The sequence below is a fragment of the Gorilla gorilla genome, chromosome 5, assembly GCF_029281585.2.
Source record: "Gorilla gorilla gorilla isolate KB3781 chromosome 5, NHGRI_mGorGor1-v2.1_pri, whole genome shotgun sequence".
In the NCBI taxonomy this organism is placed as follows: Eukaryota; Metazoa; Chordata; class Mammalia; order Primates; family Hominidae; genus Gorilla; species Gorilla gorilla.
In genome coordinates this window covers 157,410,860-157,431,694 of record NC_073229.2, presented here as the reverse complement: position 1 = coordinate 157,431,694, position 20,835 = coordinate 157,410,860, and the positions used below count along the sequence as shown (strand labels likewise).

The following is a 20,835-nucleotide window of genomic DNA, read 5'->3' as shown; positions in this document are numbered from 1 at the left end:
CTAATTTCTTCCTTTTCAAATAGGAGTGTGTACCCTATGCCTGTTCCACCATTGTGTCTTGAAACTAGATAATTTGTCTTGATTTCACAAGCTCACAGATGAGACTTTGGACTTTGGACTTTTGAGTTGATGCTGGAATGAATTAAGACTTTGAGTCTATGGGGATGAAATGAATGTATTTTATGTGTGAGAAATACATGAATTTTGGGGGTCAGAGGCAGAATACTATGGTTTGATATGTATCCCCAAATTTCATGTGTTGGAAATTTAATCCCCAAATTCCTATGTTGATTGGCAAAGGGTTCTCTGGAAGATAATTAGGATTAGATAAGATTATAAGGGTAGGGCCCCCCATGATGGGGCTGGTGGCTTTATAAGAAGAGAAAGAGAGACCTGAGCTAACAAGCACACTCTTGCCCTCTTGTCATGTGATGCCCTCCACCAGGGTTATGATACAGCAAGAAGGCCCTCAGCAGTAGCCAACCAATGCTGCTGCCATGCTCTTGGACTTCCCAACCTCTAGAAGAATAAGAAGTGAATTTCCTTTATTTATAAATTACACTGTCTCAGCTATTCTGTTATAGCAGCACAAAACAGACTAAGATAGGAAGGATTAGGGTTGGCTGCCTTTAATTCCTCTCTCTATTTACAGTGCCTCGCCTAGGGCTGGGGACATAATAAGCACTCATTATTATTGTGTTGAACCAAGTGAACTCATTCTAGCTGCAGTGTCTTGCTAATGTGATTTAACTTAAAGTGAGCCATAGTTACCCATCTGAAATGAGAAGATGATCCCTAAAGCTGCTATTTCAAGATGAAATGAGACTTTTTAATTTCTAAAGTGATATATACACATGTGAGATGAAACTTTAGGGAGGCCACTGTTTTATTGCTCCTCAGTTCTGCCTCATCTGAGTATTAGAGTGGTTACACTGGTGTAGCATTTTTCTTTCTCATTAATGTTCAGATAAGCAGTGGTCTACCCAGGTATCCAAGAGTGAGAGAATGGGGAGAGTCTTCCCAAGGGGGACTGTGTTGCCACTGGGCCAGTCTGAGCTCCTGCCCTAGAGGGCTCCACTTGCTGGCATCTGGAGTAGCGGTTTCCTGGTTTCCAAAGCCTCACCTTCTACACCTACTTTTAAAGCTTAAAATTTCATCTGATTATATACCCTGTAGTTGCCGCACACCTAAGAATAAGTTTACAAGTCCCTTACAGACCTCTTCCTCCCTCTGTCTACAAGAACAGAAGAAATGCAAAACTCCTCTGCAAATGCCAGCTCCACCATCTGAGTCCAGGCACTCCAAATATGAAAACTCCCTGCCTTGAGTCCCTGTATTGCCATGCTCTGTCTGCTCATGGAGTGTCAACATCTGCCACCATCGTACCACCCATGATGGTGCATACCACCCATGCAGTGCACCCATAATGCACTGCAAAGCCCATGCACCACCACCCAGGGTAGAGACAATGGACTAACAGCAACTGACACCTATGGCTACTTTATCTACCTACACTAGGAGCATCCCTTGAGAATTTTCACATTTATAATCTCCCTCATCTGGGCTATCAAGTGAATTTGGACTATTTGGAACTAACATATCTTGGAATAAAACCTCTGAGAGAAAAGGAAAAGCAAAACAAAAACAAATCAGCAGGCAGTCTAAATTACAAAAATAGATTATTTGTCCCCATGAGAGTCAAGGAAGCTATTTTAATTTTGAATTTATAAAAAAAGAAACCCACAAACATCTAATACTTTTTTCCCCAAAATTGGCCCTATTGCCAAAAAGTTGTTTTTAACTGTGAGGATGGAAGCCACCCGGGACACCAATCCAGAGGAACTTGAGGACCTGGTGGCAATGCATTTATTTCCTAGTTTCCATCCTGGGTTTCAGGATATCAAATTTCTCTCTTCTTTCCCTGGCAAATCATTTTCTCAGTTCTCCTACTTGAGGACCAGTTCTTTGCTGACAAGCCTCATGTTGGAATTTTCTTCTCCTTTGGCTTCTGTGGGTCTGCTCTGGCCTCAGTCAACTCCAGCTTCCTGACCATTCTTTCTTTGTCTTTTCACTTAAATCCTCTCTGGCCATTTAAAGGTGGATACTCCTTAGCATTCTGCTCTTAGCATTCAAGGAAGCTTATTTGAAATAAGGAAGTACAAAGATGAACCACACATAGTCCCTGTCTTCCAGAAACTTTTGGTCTAGAGCAGAAAATTGAACATTTAAAAATTGTCATTACATTGGGGAGAAAGTGTTGAGCTCCTAAAGAGAAACATTGACAAAGATGCTATTTTAGTTCAGAGCAGAGAGAATTTGCTTCCAGCTGAAGGAATGTAGGAGGTATCATTTGGACCTGGCCTGAAATCATGAAGAGTATTTATGCCTAGGAAGATGTACAATTCAATATAACAAAAACAGGAATGGTTGTCTGTCTCCACCCTCCCCAAGACAAGATACTCCTCTCCCTAAGTTCCTTTATCTGTTAATGGGTGCCAGTCACTAAAAGTAGAGATAAGTGCATTTATTCCTTGGCCCTGTTCATCCACTCAGTTGCTAAAACCAGTAGTTTCCAATTCTGCAATAAACTGTGTTTTGTTTCTCCTTACTATAAGCTTTTTAATGCCATCTTAATCTGGGTCTCATTTACTCTTACACAGGCTATATGTTTGGGTCAATTCTGAGATGAGTATGTAAAATTAAAAGTAGTTTTCTATTTCCAAATAGCAAACATCACAGCTCATCAAGGCTCACACACATTTCACAAATTAAACCCACAACAGCACTGTTTATACATTTAGTTCAATGTGCAAACAATGCTTCATTGAGGGTTGTATTTCAAAACAAATAAAAACTTGCTCTAGTTTCTTTTTCATTTCATTGTAACTTTGAAGTGTACGCTTATATGAAAGAGTTAGCTTTTCATAGCTATCATTGGTCTGTACACCATGAGTAACTAGTTAGATTAATTCCTAGTTTAACTTTACTACTTGTTATGAAGTCTACAGATTGTACCTTGGTGCCTTTCTTGATCAAACAAAAAAGATAATATTTTGTGTCTCTATTTTTTCAATCCATATTTCACTTAGATCTCTTAAATCATTCAATGTCAAAACTATTATTTTAATGTCATCAGCATATCTGTTAAAGAAGTGGTAACATATAAGTAAATTTTCAAGTTAAAACTCATAAGGGATCATTCAACTTAGTACTTACGAGAATTTTATATTCTGAAGGATTGCACACCATTTTGAAAATGAGTATCTGTGAATTTCCTCGTTTTTAAAATTACTATATAACCTGAGATTTGAGATGGCCTAATAAACAGAACAGCCTTCTCTGCCTATTAATTTGACCCCCAAATTCTAGTTTTTTATTAATAACCCATTCTTATATATGAGTTAGTCTGTACTTTGAAAAATCTTCCTTTCTTGCAAAGACTGTTCCCTCATTGTAATATTCTTAAATGCTTCCTCATGATTTTGTTACTTGATTAACTTTTACTACAAGGCCTCCAGAACTTTCTTGTGAGGAAACTGAAGAGCTTCACTGTTGTATAAAATTAAGAAATGAATACACATAAAACTCCTTAAAGACAATTGTCTTTTGTTTGGATCTTCCCAAATCCCCTAAGATTTTTTCATGAAGTATGGTCACCAAAACTCTTATCACATTCTAGATGCGGGTGAACCATAATTCTGAGCAAGGCTATAGCAACTATTTCTCTTATGTTTCTAATGTATTTCTTAACAATGTCAAGAAGTAGCAAAATACTTTGCGATGGTTTCACCAGCACTTGGGCCAATGTCTTCAGGAAAGCATCTCATTACAAAAGCTATTTCTCCAGAGTTGTAACCAATAATTTAGAAGGCATCATCCCAAAGTATTGTTTGTGGTACTTTCTGCTAAGTCTGCCTTTCAATTTACATCCTGAAATTTACCTGCATAGAGTTGTTCATGCACACAACCTTAAAACATTCTTCCGAATGTTTACTTGGCATCTTACAAAGTAGAGTGGCTTAATATCACCTAAAAGATTAAATACTTAATTGAACACTTCTCCCTTTAGATATTCAAAAATATTATATGTCTATTCTTTATTCCAGTACACTGTTTGATACCAAACCTTAAATGTGCCATTTATCCTATTCTGTTTTCCAGCTAGATATCAGTTAGTATCTCTGTCAAAAGAAAACCTTCAGTTCTATTATCTAAAATATAATCTTTGATACAGAAAGAATTTAGCTCCTAAAACAAATAAAAAGCAAAAGCAATAGCATAAAAATGGATGTTTCTTTCTCCAAATTAGTTTGTATTTCAATATTTATTTACCTTACCAGCGATTTTATATGCTATTTATGTCATTTTTGTGTTTATAATTTGGAAGTGAGATTCATAAGTGTATTACAATTTTAAGAGTCCTCTCAAAAAACTTTTCAGTAATTGGGAATCATATTGGACATCTGCCAGATACTCAGCATCTTAACTGTTTGTAATGAGAGATGATATATTATGTCCAACAATTGTATTGCCCAATTTCATTATTAAGTATCTTCAAATCTCTCTAATCAATTATGTGTGGTCCTGGTAATTTATCTTTATGGTTTCATATCAAGGGAAAGAGGAGTTGGAAAGGGGGCTGCCCAAATAGTAGGAGGTAGAAGGAGCTGGAGGTAGGGTTAGATAAAGTAGTTAGATGCTGATTCTAGTTGCAGTCATAGCTAAGAATATCCACTTCCCACTTTTAACAATAATTCTTTTGACAGAAACCATAACCCATAGTCATTTAACACTAGCTCAGGACCTGGTACATAGTAGGTACAAAAAAAAATATTTGTAACAAACAAGTGAATGTTTGTTACATAAGTAAATTAATCCAATCTCAAATTTAGAACTTGATAGTGTTGATACTTCCTTATGTTTCCCTGAAGCCACTGCTCCTATGTTTTGGGGCAGTCATGATTGTATACCTTTTGAGAGTTCTATATCATGGAACAACAGAATTGCTCTGATATACCTTAATCTGAATAGCAGTGTTTCTTGAGGGAGGGAGGGGGTGGTTCTTTCTCTGTGTGTGTGTGTGTGTGTGTGTGTGCACAAAGTGAAAGTTATTAAGGGCTCAGTATTCATAAAACAATTGGCTTTTATGCTACTTCGGTTCAAGTTTTAAATTTAATAACTCTTAATTGATGTCACATAGATGAGAGAAGAGGCTAGGATGATTAGAGAATACATACAAAATATTCAAATATTCAATGATACTTTTAGTTTTTCATTGAAATTTACTACTTTGAATGTACTGATTTGGCAAAGAATGACCTTTTGGCTCTGCAAATTACTATTTCTGTAACACTAAATAAATTTCAAGAAATTAATCCTCCCAGCACACTTATAGAAGCAATAATGGTACAAGTTGGTTATGAGCTGCTGTGATAGGTACTGTAAAGCCCTTTAGTCTTTAAAGAGTCCTGGCATTGGGTAACTTTAATTGTTGGTTTCAGCTGTCAGTCTCCATCAAGAACACAGCTGGATACTGATAGGTGTCACTTGGGAATAAGCATTTTGGATAACTTTGAAGTCAATTGGACTGAACATGAAAATTTTATAGTTAGTGGCAGATTTAAGATATATTTAAGTAAAGTATCACTTAAACCAATTACATTAAAAACTACACAGAATAAAAAACCTCAAAGGAAAATTCTTCTCAGTGGCAAAGTGTTAATCAAATAAACCAAGAAAGCATTTTTCCCATACCCATAATTTCCATGCTTTGGGTTGCTTTCATTTGGAAGCAGCCTGTTTTGACTCTCTCCATTTCATTTCTAACCATCTTCAGTTTTGATACAGTCATTTTGAATGGTAGCATACCTAGGACAAGGGCAAAAGTTGTGCTGGTTAAGTACGGCAGGGAGCACATGTCTTGGGAATTCCATCTGTGCCTGATTGTGACTGATCACTCGTGTGTTCACTGGAAAATGTGAACCTCCCAAGAGGAAGCAAGACTAATGCCTCTTGGTCCTCTGAATTGTCTGGTTTATAAGAGAGTGGGTTAGGAGTGATTCACTTACTCTCTAAAGGGTGCAAGAGGACAACAGGGCTGTATTCTCTCAGTGATTGTAATGCTTCAATTTTGTTTCCTACTAGAAGGTTTACATACATCAGTTTTTAATTGAATAGTGATTTATAGCAGAATTTTAGCACCCTTGAATCAAAATGGAAAGTAACGTAATATCAAAGTCCCTGGATTCTAAATCAGTGAGCAGATCTAAGTGCTAAACGAAGATCTAAACTAAGTTTAATACAGTTAACAGTGCTAAACTAAGTGCAATATGCTGGCATCAGACAATGAATTGCTGCTTTACAAAAAAGCAGAATAAAGAACATAAAAGAAGAAATAATATGTAAACTGGTTGACTTCAATGTGTCATCCAAAGTTACTTCCACCATGTCCCCAAGTTTTCCAGCTCTTGTTTAACTACTACTTTAGTATAAATAACCTTGTGTTAATGCCAGATAAATAACTTCATGTTTTATTGCCTCAATTTTCTCACTCTAGGCATTCTCTGTAATACCATTAGACAGCTTCTTCTATTCTCCACTTGGATCACGGAGAAACTTTTGTTCCAAACTTTTTGATGTTGTTGTTGTTGTTGTATTACTGGTATACATAAAGAGCAAAGTGAATCTGGGGGTGATGACTGTTTTATGGTTATCTGCCACTATGTCATATTTAGGTTTATCTCATCATCCAATTGTAAGCCACCTGTGAAACAAATACATTTGTGGGTTTTTTTTTTATAAATAGAGATGCAAAGATGAAATATATAAATGGAAACTGTGTAATAGTAGAGGCTATTATAAACATTATCCAGCCACAGGGTCAGAAGAGTGACATGTATTTTAAGATATATATCAATGAGCTATGCAGTTCTTCCTAATGATTGGTGATGACATTTTATAGCTTTAGCATCGAAGTGTGTCTTTTGCCCTTAGTATTTTCTTTTGACACATGGACCAGAAATCATAATAGAAGAAGCACTACACTAGAATTCTGGGTATAAGGTTTGCTTCTGTCACCATTTGTTGTCATTTAATCTCTGTGTGTTCAGTTTCCTGATATGCAGAAAAAGGGGATCCAGGTCAGTGATTTCTCTCTAAGGCCTACTCCAGCATTAGTGTTAATTTTCCTCTTCTCCCCTTTTAAAGTTGCTTGCTTGCCAACCAATGAATAAGCATTTAATTGTTGCCTAATATGTACCTAGGTTGGATCAATTTCTTAGTGACTAAATAAATCTGTTTCCCAACTGAGGCCAGGGCTATAAATGGTAAGTAAATTAAACCAATAGCATGAGGACTGCTCTACTCAGATTTCTTCAGGTTTTCTGTGAAGTGTAACTGAGGGTCAGGAAGCAACTGTGTGCCTGGATCTGGCTGCTAATTTAGCATAGAGAGGGCCTGTGCTAATCCAGGATAATTACTTTTCAGGTCCAGCTTATCATGGGTGTGCGAATATGGCTGTCTTTCAGATGGTGTTCCGTAACAACTTTTAAGTCATGGGGGGAGGGTGAGATGGGAATCATGTTAGCAGACATAATTACAGGTAGTGAAAAAGTATTAGCATTTCAATGAACTCACACAAAATATGCTGCGTGTGTGTGTGTGTGTGTGTGTGTATACATATGTTTATGTGCAAGTGGATATGTTTAATCAGGACTAGGATTGCCAAGGGCTGTATAGTCATTGACAGGTTGAATGATTTGATCTATTAAAAAATGAATTTTCCCCAGATGGTCTCACTTGCAGTTCTGTAAAGGATTCTCCAAACCCCGCCATTCAGAATTGGTTCCTTTGAGTCAAATCAAGATTTTCTTATTCACATGAGCATATCTTTAGACAGGTGGTTCCATAATCTTTAAAGCTAACTCAGTGGAACTTTTCTCTTTCCAATGTGAAAGCAAAGCGGACCACGTGTTAGGACTATATCATACAATAAAGATGTGAGATAGGGAAATACAGTGTTTGACTGGCCTGGGAAGGATAAGGCTGGGAAAAGTGTCACGGTGAAGATAAATGGAAACCAGGAAGGATCAGCAGGAGAACCAAGGACCCCAGGAGAGGAAAGTGAACAAAAAGGGGAAATAGAAGGATAAAAATACATATATTTAGTCAACACCCTGTTGCGTTTATAGTCCATTGCTAGCTTATGTTTACATCTTGGATATTTTTGGTAAAATGTTGCCTCTGATTCTTTGAGTACTTAAAGGATTTCATTTACATTTATGCCACTTGGGAACTTGTGTGAGGCAGTTTTCTTATTAATTCTGCTCACCTATTAATTAGGATGCACAGATCAATTTATTGATTTCTCTAAATCTAATGTAGAGATAAAAAGTTACTTTTCCTAAGTTCTTATTCTAAAAAGATCAATGACTAAAGTGCAAGTAAATGAAGAAGAATACTACCAAAATTCTAGCAAAGTTTACAGATAAATGCCATGTGTTAAAGCTGTATGTTGTAATTTGTATATAGTAAAGTATGCAGCAATATTAGCCAACTTTATTCTGTGCTTAGTCCTGAGTTACATGGTTAATCTCTTTTAAACCTGACAACTCTAAAAGATAGATACTATCCTTAGCCCATTTTACAGGTGAAGAAACTAAGCGTTAGGTAGGTTCAGTCACTTAGTCAACTCACTCTGCTAAGTAGGAAACAGAGCACAGATTCAAACCCAGGTCCATGAGACTCTGGGGATGAAATGCTAAACAACGCTGGGCGATGGCTTACTGTGATTGGGTGGTGATAGGCTCACACTATTAGTGAACATTAAAACAGACAAAAACCAAAACCAAAAAGAATTAATTGCCGTGGAATTGATGGTACTATGTAAAAAATACATAGGCGTAAAGACCTGAAATCTGGGGTTATATTAAATCAGGACGAACTGCAATGATCACTAATCAGCATTCCTGCAAGCACCTTTCCAAGCATTTGTATAATGGCCTATTCGTTATACCAATTGAATTAAAAGTTGATTTTCAACCTAGGAAGTTATAGTAGGCCCATGACTAAGTAAGAAGTTTTAGACAAATGGAAAATACAGCTGACAACATTCATAGTTTGGCATTATTGTTATTCTCTGTATTGCTGCTTGCCTTCTTTTTGGAGGAGTACTGCTGGGAAAATTTCTCCAGCTGGTCCAAATGCTGTGGGCTAATTCATTCCTCTGGATGCCTTTCAGTGAGGCTGTGCTTTTGGTTACTGTGACCACTCACATAGGATAACATTACCATAGCGGTATCCGTGGCCAAGAGACATGACAGCTAAGGCTGAGATGTTTATTCCACTCTACCCTCACTTGTTCTAGTTCTCTGCAATTTTTTTCCACTTGGATTTTGAAATTTGATGCCAACTCAGCAGAATCTTGACTTCGAATCAGATTTTTCTCAGTCCCAATTTAAGATAAAAAATAAACATAAATGTGCAACTGGGATGGTAAATGTCAGTTCTAAGGTAGGATATTGGTCCAAAGGATGTATGTGGCTAAAGACAGGAGTTGTGTTCCTGTGTTACCTGAAAGTACAAAGTAAGGCTGAGACACAGGAAAGTACCTGGAAATAGAAACAACCATATGCCTAGACATCTTTCCCCAGCTTTATACACCTTGCTTACCACCATGCTCTCGCCATTAAAGCTCCTTTCTCAAATATAATTATGTCTATAAATTAGCCAAAAAAAGACAATGATAGAAAATAGACAAAAGTCTTCAAGAGGCACCTCACAAAAGACGGCACATTGAGAGCCAAGAAACACATGAACAATGCTAAATGTCATTGCCGTCAGCATAATAACAATCAGCAAATTAAAATTATAGTGAGACATTACTATATACACACAAAAATAACTAATAGGAAAAGGCAAACAATAACAAGTGTTGGGGAGGATTTTGAAAAACAGACACACTAACATTCTGCTACAGGGAGTATATACTGGTTAGCCAGTTTGGAAAACTTTGAACGTTTTGCAAACCTTTACTAAAGCTGAAAATATGTGTACTCTATGAACAGACAATTCCACTCCTATGTATATATTCACTAGAAATGCAATGTTAAGTTCACCAGAACACAAAACAAAATAAACAAACAAATAAAACATGTGAAGACTATTCATGGCACTGTTTATAATATCCTCAAACAGAAAACTACCCAAATGCCAATTAACAATAAAATGAATAAATTAAATTGTGGAATATTCGCACAATGGAATGCTATATTTACAATGAGAATGCCTCACAAACACATGAAACAATATAAAGCAATCTCACAAGCATAATGTTAAAAGAAGCACAAAAGAGTACATATATATCATTAATATATATTATATATCTAAATATATATATTATATATATCTTTAAATATATATATTATATATATCTTTAAATATATATTATATATATGATTCAATTAAAGTAAAGTATAAAAATGGACAATATGCTGCGGAAAGTTAGACTAATACCTACTTTTGGGGCAATAGCGCTTAGAAAAGGGCTTTTGGGCTGTTGGTAATGTTCTGTTCCTTAGTTTGGGTACTGGTTATTTGTGTGTATTCACCTTCATTGAATCACATACTCATGACTAATTCATTTTTTCTGACTATACGTTATTATTCAATAAAATCATTTTTACAAAGGGGTAAGGGAAGACTTCCTTCAAAATGTATTAATCTGACTATCACATAAATGAGGCTGAGTTCATCAGATTAGTTAGCAATCCCCTTGAAAAGCAGAGAGTGGGGTCTTGACACTATGGAACTCAGAAGAAAGTTTTGATAGAGATGGGAAGATGCAAGAGAATCTGAAAGGGTTTTGAGCACAGGACAGCTCACATTAGGCCCAAATGAAAAGCTATTGTAGATGTAGTTGCCTCTAGAAAGTAGCTCATGGATCATTTAAAGGGCCTGGATCAAGGCAAGTGCAAGCAGGCAATGGAAGAAAGAGATTCTGGGACATAAAATGGAAATCTGGAGGGTAAGGGTTAAAAATAAACTTCTCTTTTTTCACAATTTACTCAGAGCTAAATTTAGCTTAAAATAAATTTGATGTCATTCCAAGTTTCACAAAGTTTAATTGAACTCATTCTAATAATCCAGAATTGTATCTCGCTCTCCTTGCTAGTTGTGTGGTGTAGGTCTGAATAAAGAATTAATTCTTTATTAACAATTTACTAGGAGGCCGGGCATGGAGACTCATACCTGAAATCCAAGCACTTTGGGAGGCTGAGCGGGGAGGATCACTTGAGGCTAGGAGTTTGAGACCAGCCTGAACAACATAGTGAGACCCTGTCTCCACAAAAACTAAATTAAAAATAAATTTGCCAGGGACAGGAGTGTCCACCTGAAGTCCCAGATACTCAGGAGGCTGAGGTGAAAGGATCGCCTGAGCCCAGAAGATCGAGGCTTCAGTGAGCCACAGCTATGCCACTGCACCATGCTGGGTGACAGAGCAAGACCTTCCCTGTCTTAAAAAATAAAATGAAACAAAAACAATTCACCAGGAGAGGAGCTGAGAAGGGAAGAAAGTTAGTGAGCATTATGTGCATATAGAACATTCACTCTGTAGAGATTCTAAACAGTGAAGTGTTACCAAGAGGACTATAACATTTTAGTCAACATAAACTCAATGCAAGTCAACATAGTTCCAATACTAAACACAAAAGCTTTAATTAATTAGCATTATTCATAGAAGAATTAATTTTGTTTAATGAAAACAACTTCCTATATTAATTTATTCATTCATTCACTTATTTCATAAACAGTTGATGAATCCCTGTCATATATTACTATTAGGTACTTCCCTTCAAACCTATGACAGCATGAACTGTAGAAATAGTCCCAACCATGAATGTCTCAAAACATTTGAAAATATAATTATAATATAAATTATAAAATTTTAAATAAAAGAAATGGTAGTCACCTAAACTAGAATGTGTTTTTTAGAAATCCTTCTGATGAGTTAAAAAATATGGCAGAGAATTGAGAAATAAATTAAATAGTATAAAATATCCTGGACTTTAAATTCTGTCGAATATGTTTCTAATACCAGTTAAAAATGTTTTCTTCTCTCTGTATGTTCAACAGTATTAGATCTGAGTATTGAGGCCCTGTAATGGAACTCTTATATTTTTTGTTTTTGTCTGTTTCTACAGAAAGAATATGCAATTGAGAAGTCATTTGTTTTCATCTCTTTTTGGGGGGACCTGTTACTCTCTTGGATTGCAACAAAGACCACAGTTTCCACAGTAGTTTTTAATCTCAGTGGATTCTTTTCTTTTTTTGAGTCAAGAATAGCAGAGATGGCCTCAAACCAAGATCTGCAAAGTCAAGTTAACTAGAGCTATTCAACTTCTTTTCTCTCTGAGTGATTGGTTCCTCTTGGCACCAAAGACCTTTCTTTTGTCTTTCAACAAAAATGTTGCTTAATCTCCATAGAGATTTAATACTGTGATTCCTTTCTTTCTCCTTCCTAGAGCCAATTTCCCTCATTTTTTAAAGAAGACACGTACCTCCTCATAATTTGAAATTGAAACAAGCATCTTTAAATCAACAGGCTGTTTTGAATTTAAAAAGTGAAGTCCCATCCATTGACGTTTGTTCGAGGGCTTCATATTTCTTAGGAAAGGGCTGGCCTATTTTTTTCTGGGCTAACCTGGCTCCCACCTCTCCCCTCCCCAACTCAATAGGAAGCTCTATGTAGGTATCTGCAATTGCAATTAACAGAGCTCTGGGACAGAATTCTAAGTGAAATATAAGATTATGCTTTGAAAATTGTGTATTTATTTGTTCTGTCTTTTTTTAATTGGCTATCAGGGCATTTTCCATTTGAGGATAGTCATAATCCTTCTCCTTATGTAACCCTCATCTTCCCCATCACGAATCACAGAAGGCTTATAGGTAATGAATAATTACAGTGTTAGTCAGATACTGTAATTCTCCCTAATGAAATTTTGTGTTGTGTTAACAATAATGTTAACTTATCTAAGAGATGGGGTTAATAATAATATCGGTCTCATGAGTTAAATAAAATAATGGGAATTAAACTAAGATAGTGCCTATAAATTGGTTACATAGTTCCTGGTCCGTAGTTGACACCCAGTAATTTTAGCTATCTTTCTATTGTCATTATTATCATTTTACTTACAGAAGATTCTTGTTATTTGTAGTAGTTACATTCTAAAAATTCCCCTTGAACACTGAATTAGCAAATACTGAATCATTGCCACTAGGGAAAACACAGGGGTACACTCCTAGAAGTCTCTGGTCACAATATTTCATTAACCAAGCAACACATAACTTTAGTTGATGCATGTTTCTGCTTAAAGACACTTAAATATACAGTTGATTCATTAACATTGAACTCAGACAACAGCACTATAACTCATGCCTAAATAAAGCTTACCTAACACAAGTATTTCCTACATAAGGTGTATCACAGTCTTCTTGCTCTTAGGAATTGCTTTAGTTTGTTTTCAGGCTGCTAATAATGATATACCCTAGGGAGAGTAATTTACAAAGGAAAGAGTTTTAATTGACTCACAGTTCTGCAGGGCTGGTGAGGCCTCAGGAAACTTACAATCACGATGGAAGAGGAAGCAAACACATCCTTTGTCACGTGGTGGGAGGAAGAGAAGTGCCAAGCAAAGGGGGAAAAGCACCTTATAAAACCATCAGATCTCATGAGAACTCACTATTATGAGAACAGCAGCATAAAGGTAACCGCCCCCATGACTCAGTTACCTCCTACTGGGTCCCACCCATGATATGTGGGGATTATGGGAACTATACTTCAAGATGAGATTTGGGTGGGGACACAGCCAAACCGTATTAGGAATGATAGGCAACATTTCAGCACTATGCTTGGGAATTATTTTAAATAGCAAAATCACTAACAAAAACCACAAACGTGCAAAAAAGTCACACCAAATAGAGCACACAAAGGACACTTGTTCACAGTATGAGAGCTGAAACCAGAAGACAGAACATCATCTCATTCATCTGCAGCTGGAAACATGCACTTCAGGTGACTCATATTTTTCACTGCTCTGAGCATGTTGGTGAATAACTTTGAAAGCACCAGGGGTATTGACTTCTCAATTACAAATAAATGTTAGCCAGTAAGAGCATTTGTAAATATAGAATCTGTCAATAATGAGGATTAATTGTAATGCACTTTCAAAAAACTAAAATAAATTCAGTCTGCCCAGATAATAGAGTTCAAGAGGAGAGCAACAGGAAAAGAACTGGAGATTTACACTTATGCCAGGAAAGGTAGGACCTAGGCACATTGTCATGAAGTTGGTCCTTTTTTTCTAATAATAATGAGGCATAGTATATCCATTTCTACTTGAAAATGGCATGACTTTGTATATAGAAAATCCTAAGGAATCTACTAAAAACTATGAGAATTAATAATTTCTGCAAGGCTGCAGCATACAAGATCAATATACAAAAACCAATTGTATTGCTATATAGTGGCAATGAGCAAACTGAAAATTAAATTAAGAAAACAATTTCATTTACAGTAACATCCAAAAAATACTTAGGAATGAATTCAACAGAAAAGCCAGAAACTTCTACTCTGAAAGCCATGAAACATGGTTGAAAGAAATTAAAGACCTAAATAAATGAAAAGGCATCCATGAATGGAGAGACTTAATATTCTTAAGATAGCAATACTCTCCAATTTGATATTACACATTCAGCATAATCCCTATGAAATTTGTAGCTTTTGGCTGGGCATGGTGGCTTATGCCTGTAATCCCAGCACTTTGGGAGGCCGAAGTGGGCGGATCACGAGGTCAGGAGATCGAGACCATCCTGGCCAACATAGTGAAACCCCATCTCTACTAAAAATACAAAAATTAGCTGGGCGTGGTGGCGCATGCCTGTAATCCCAGCTACTCGGGAGGCGGAGGCAGGAGAATCCCTTGACCCAGGGAGTTGGAGGTTGCAGTGAGCCAAGATCGTGCCACAGCACTCTAGCCTGGTGATAGAGCGAGACTCCGTCTCAAAAAAAAAAAAAAAGAAAAAAAAGAAAATTGTAGCTTTTGTTTGCACAAACTGATAAGCTGATGTTAAAATTCATATGGAAATTCAACTGATCCAGATAGCCAAAACAATCCTAAAAAAAAAAAAAACCAAAGTTGGCAGATTCACACTTCTTTTATTTGAAAACTTACTATGAAGCTACAGTAATTAAGATAGTGTGGTACTGGCACAAGGATAGACATAAAGATCAGTGGAATAGAACTGAGAGTTCAGAAAAAAACCCTTACATTATGATCAGTTGATTTTCAACAAAGATGGTGAGACACTTCAATGAGGGGAAGAATAGTCTTTTCAACAAATGTTCCTAACTAGACACCTCATGCAAAAGTTGTACCCATAACTCATACCACGTACAAAAATTACCCCACAGTGGATGAAAGATCTAAATGTAAGCTAAAACTATGAAACTCTAAGGAAGAAATTATAAATCTTGATGACAATTGATTTGTCAATTATTTCTTATATATGATACCAAATGAATGCGCAATAGCAACAGCCAAAGATAAACTGGATATCATAAAAATTAAAAACTTTAGTGCTCCGAAAAAACACGATCAAAATGGTGAACACACTACAAATAGAATGGGAGAAAACTTTCGCAAATCATATATCCGATAAGTGTCTTGTATTTAGAATATATAAATAATGATTACAACTCAGCAAAAATAAAAACAATTAGAAATGTGCAAAGTATCTGAATAGAGAGTCCTCCAAAGAAGATAAAAGCACATGAGAAGATGCTACTGTTATTAGCTATCAGGAAAATGCAAATCTAAACCTCAACGAAATCCTACTACACAACCACAAGGATGGCTATCATCAAAAGGCAGTTCATAAAAAGTGCTGGTGAAAATATATAAAAATTGTAACCCTCAACACTGCAGTGCAAACGTAAAATGGTGTAGCTTCTTTGAAAAGCAGTCTGGTAGTTCCTCAAAAATTTAAGCATAGCATTACCATTTGATCCAGCAGTGCCACACCTAGGTATATATTAATTAGGATACGCAGATCGATTTAGAGAAATAAAAACATATATCCACACAAAACTTGTACATGAATGTTGATAGCAACATTAGGCATAATAGTTGCAAAATGGAAACAGCCTAAATCCCCATCAACTCATTACTAGATAAATAAATACAGTACATTCAAACGATGGAATATTATTTCACAATAAAAAGTAATGAAGTACCAATCAATACATGCTATGACATGGTTAAATCTTGAAAACATTATGCTAAATGAAAGAATCCAGTCGCAAAGAACCACATATTGTATGGTTTAATGTATAAGAAATTTCTGGAATAGGCAAATCTATAGAGACAGGAAGTATATTAGTAGTTTCCAGAGGCCGAGGAGATAAAGTGATGAGGAGTGACTGCTAATGTGTTTGGGGTTTCTTTTGGGAAAGCTGAAAACGTTTTGGAATTAGACAGTGGTGATGGTTACATAACTTTGTGGATATACTAAAAACCACTGAATTGCATACTTTATAAAGGTGATTTTTACGTGTAAATTATATTTAAAAATTTTAAAGAATTCTATAAAATCTCAACTTTGATCATGATGCAGTAATTGCTAAGAGAATTGCCCTCCCACTGGTAATCATCCCAAACATGGATAAAATTTGCCATGAACTGTTGAGGCTTTGGGCAATGGGTGGTATGGAATTTTTGAGAAAAGGAAAAATGATGAGCTGTTTTGAACTTGACTATATGAAGAATGGAGTCCAAACAGAATATAGTAATCTTGTGTTGCTGAGGCAGTAGTTATTTGCTTTCAGAGGCATGGAGGAAGGTGAAATTTGAGAGGCAGGTTTCCAGCGTTAAGGAAGCTACTCAGGTGGGTGGAATAAGTATGGATGCAGGTTCCATCCCTACTGTGGTTTCTGGACTCTGTATGCCCAGGGTAAAGCTCCATGAGGCCTAGGAGAGAATAGCTCCTGTGAGGCACAGGGAAAATGAAGATTTCAGAGTTTTCTGTGGGTTGGGAAGACGGGAGGAAGGGAGAAAGAGGGAGAAAAGACCTTTGAAGAACAGAAGATACGACTGGATATATTGCATAGCAACAGTGCCACATCGTGACAATCTTCAAATTTCAAGGGATCAAACAAAACCAAAACAGTCTTAAATAATTATTAAGGGTTGTCAACAATGTCAACCCATAAAAATTTAAGAAAAATCAAAATGGAAAATGTTAAATACTAGATTCGCGACCCAGAAGACTCATTAACTGTGGGGAACACCACTGCAGAGTGAGAATAAGAAGGAGGGGTAAGTCTAAGCATTTGGTAGAATTTGTTTAGCTTGGCATGTTCCATTTATGTGAAGTGATGGGCTGAGAGAGAAGTAATAGGCAAAATGGAGAGATATTCCAACATCACTTTCTACTCGATAAATTATTCTATAGAACAGAATTCTTCCAGAAATAGATTTTTACAAGATCAGTCCAGTTAGTTTATTCATGTAAATGGAATCCTCGATTTGGAGTCAAACTAAGTAGTTATACTAGAAGCACTACTCAATTTTAAAATAAGGGATTAATGTCCACAAAGGTGTCAGTCAACCATTTCCACTAATATTTTACCCCTGTGTCCTTTCCATTTGAGTAAAGAATACATCTGTCAATTGCAAACTTTTATTCACCTATTGGCTGAACAAAAGGGCCAGTTGAAAGTGAGGTTAGGGAAAACCTGAGCCTGGTCTTATCACATTAACAGGTGATTTTAAAAATTGTTTTAACCTTGTAGTTCGTGGTTAGTCACCACCATGTGCACCACTAACTCAAACTAGATATTTGTTCTTTTGCCAAATAATGTCACTTTAAATGTGTGCAAATATCAATATCACAGTGAAATTTAGGACCTAAATTCTGACAAGGTGTAACCACATGCGTGGTAATGAAATTTCATCTGTTCCCTAAAAATTTCTTCTCTAAAGATGCTTTATTTGAGGAGAAATGAAACCCATTTAAGTTTAAAATATCCATTCAGAACAGCTATGAAAAAATAAACTGTACTGACAAAATCCTAGCTCTAAGTATATATGGATTTGTTATTCAGTGTAACTCATTGGTAATGTTTTCTAAGGGACTAAATTTTTTAATACATTATGTATGAGAAAGCAAAGTTTTACTGTATTGTATATTAGGTTAAACCCTTTAAAATAAATACTAGACAGTGAAATTCATCACAATATGCCTTCGTTTAACATTTTCCTGCAGCTAATGCTCATTTTTTAAAGTTCTGGCTAAGGGCCCAAAGAGGATCATATATCACTGAAAAAAAAAATCCTAGATTTCTGGAAAACATTATAGGGAGACATTCCAGTGCATTTAATTTTTAAAAAATGATATTTGTCAAATTGTTAGCCATCTATTAGACTGTGCACTCTGTGACTATACCACCATTTTAAAGTGTTGATAATACATCTTATTGGCCTCCCCACTAGCCAAGAGTTCCTGGTAAAATATTTTCCTACCACATAAGCCACTAGTCATCAACCATGTCAAACAACATTTTCAATCTGGATAATAAAATTCTAAGTTCACTATGCTCAATAAATAACAAGAGATATATGATATTATTCATATAATATTTTAACTGTATTTAAATGAAGCTATATAACATATAGGAATTTAAGGCAAAAATTTTATGTTCATCAAACATAGGTAAATCTATTAATTACTATGTTTTATAAATGTATAATTTTTAACCCTGTCTTCTTCAGGCTGAAATTCAATTGCATATCTGTATTTGAAGCCTAGGACTAGAAATCTACCCTAGCTGAAGAGTAAAAATATCAAATAAATTTACTTAACTTCTGTTCTCTTTTCCAAATATGTTATATATTTTGTGTACGTTATAAACATAATATTTTAATGATATTAATCTGATATTTATTATATATTTATGTATATATTTAGATGTAAATATATTAATATATAAATATAATATACTTTATATTTATCATAATATACATATTATATTTATTATATATACAAATGTATATATTTCACTATATACATTTGTATATATGTACAAATTATATATATATACAAATATAGTGAAATTTATTTCACTATATATGGTGATAAAATATGCGTAACATAAAATTTACTCTTTTAATTAGTTAAGTGTATAGTTTAGTGGCATTAACTACATTGACATGGTTCTGCAACCATCTTCACCATCCATCTCTGGAACTTTGTCAGCCCAGACTGAAACTCTGTACCAATTGAACGATAACTCCCCATTATGTCCTTCCCCCCCGGGTCCCTGGCAACCACCACTTCACTTTCTGTCTCTATGAATTTGACTACTTTATGTACCTTATATGAATAGAATCATACAGAATTTGTCCTTTTTCACTGGCTTCTTACACTTAGTGTAATGTCTTCAAGGTTCATCCACGTTGTAGCATGTGTCAGAATATCCTTCCTTTCTAAGGCTGAGCTGTATCATTGTTTGTATACACCACATTTTATCCATCCATTCCACCATCAATGGACGGTGGAACTGCTTCCACCTTTTGGCTATTGTGATGATGTTTTTAGGAACATGAGTGTATTTGTTTGAGTCCCTGCTTTCAAGTCTTTGGGGAATATACCCAGAAATAGAATTGCTGGATTCTTTGCAGTATATTTTTAATACATGTTTGGGTCTACCCATGGGCTCATTTCATATTTTCAAAGTGTTTATTGCTCTTTTGAGGGACAGGCATGTCACCATATCCTTCCCTTAGAGTGTTCCCAGTCAACACATTTCCTCTCCATATCTCCTTGCCCTCAAATTGATAGAGCTTCTTATAAAACAACAGTCAAGAGGCTTCTTAAGAAAGTCTACCATTGACCTATTTATACATTATGAATATTTATTTTGCTTAGGGGTACTTAAGAGTTAGCTTTTGAAAAATCAAACTTGGAAGAGGCTTGGGGAAAAAAATGTTGTCTATTCTTCAGCCTTCATGTAGAGTCTCATCTGATGCAACATAACCCTATTCTAGTGAAAACTTCTAGAAGACAAAATTTCAAAGCCTTCCTCATCAGTCTCTTCTTATAGTCAACACTGTCTCAAGAGGTTTCTTTATATCCACCTGAATTCTCACTTTGCTGTTATACTTCTTACCCTGCTTCTCTGTCAGCTCTTCTTTCCTTACACCCTGAACTCCATTATCATTCCAAAAATGTACACATTGATCTTTGATAATTCAAATAAGTGGCATCTCTTTTTGGATGTCCTTCCTTATCCAACAAGATAACTTAATAGTTTCCTTCTGAAAAATGGGGAGAAAAAAATTCCTTTTTTTCCATTGGTTTGTTGTAAAGACTCAATTGTAAAAGAAATATGCTGAGCACTTCTAAAGCAGATAGTAACCTCTCAGTAAAAATTAGCTGTTGTTACTAATGAAAACAAAATGTAAGGGGAATAAATAACAGTTGCTTCATATCTTATATTACAGTTTTTGTGTGTAAAACCATTATTACTTTGCCATTGAGCTGAACCATATTTTTTTATCTTTTCTAATACATCTTGTTTTCTAATACATCTTATATTCTCACTTTTTACTTAAAGCTCTTCCCTGAGTCTTCACTCACTAAATTATCTTCATATACTTCAGCTATCCCTAAGCTTGATATAAAATGGGAATGAAAAATGTCAAATATAATTGAAGATGGGAAGAAGGGAGATTCCGATTTACTTAACTATCTTCTTTCATTATGATGCACGTTCTCTAA

The 20,835-nt window shown here is 35.6% G+C and overlaps 1 protein-coding gene across 1 annotated transcript in view; it reads left to right on the top strand.

The window, feature by feature from the left end:
• The window catches only part of LOC109027270 (uncharacterized), a 32,018-nt gene that overhangs the window by 607 nt on the left and 10,576 nt on the right, over positions 1–20,835 (top strand). The window lies entirely within an intron of this gene.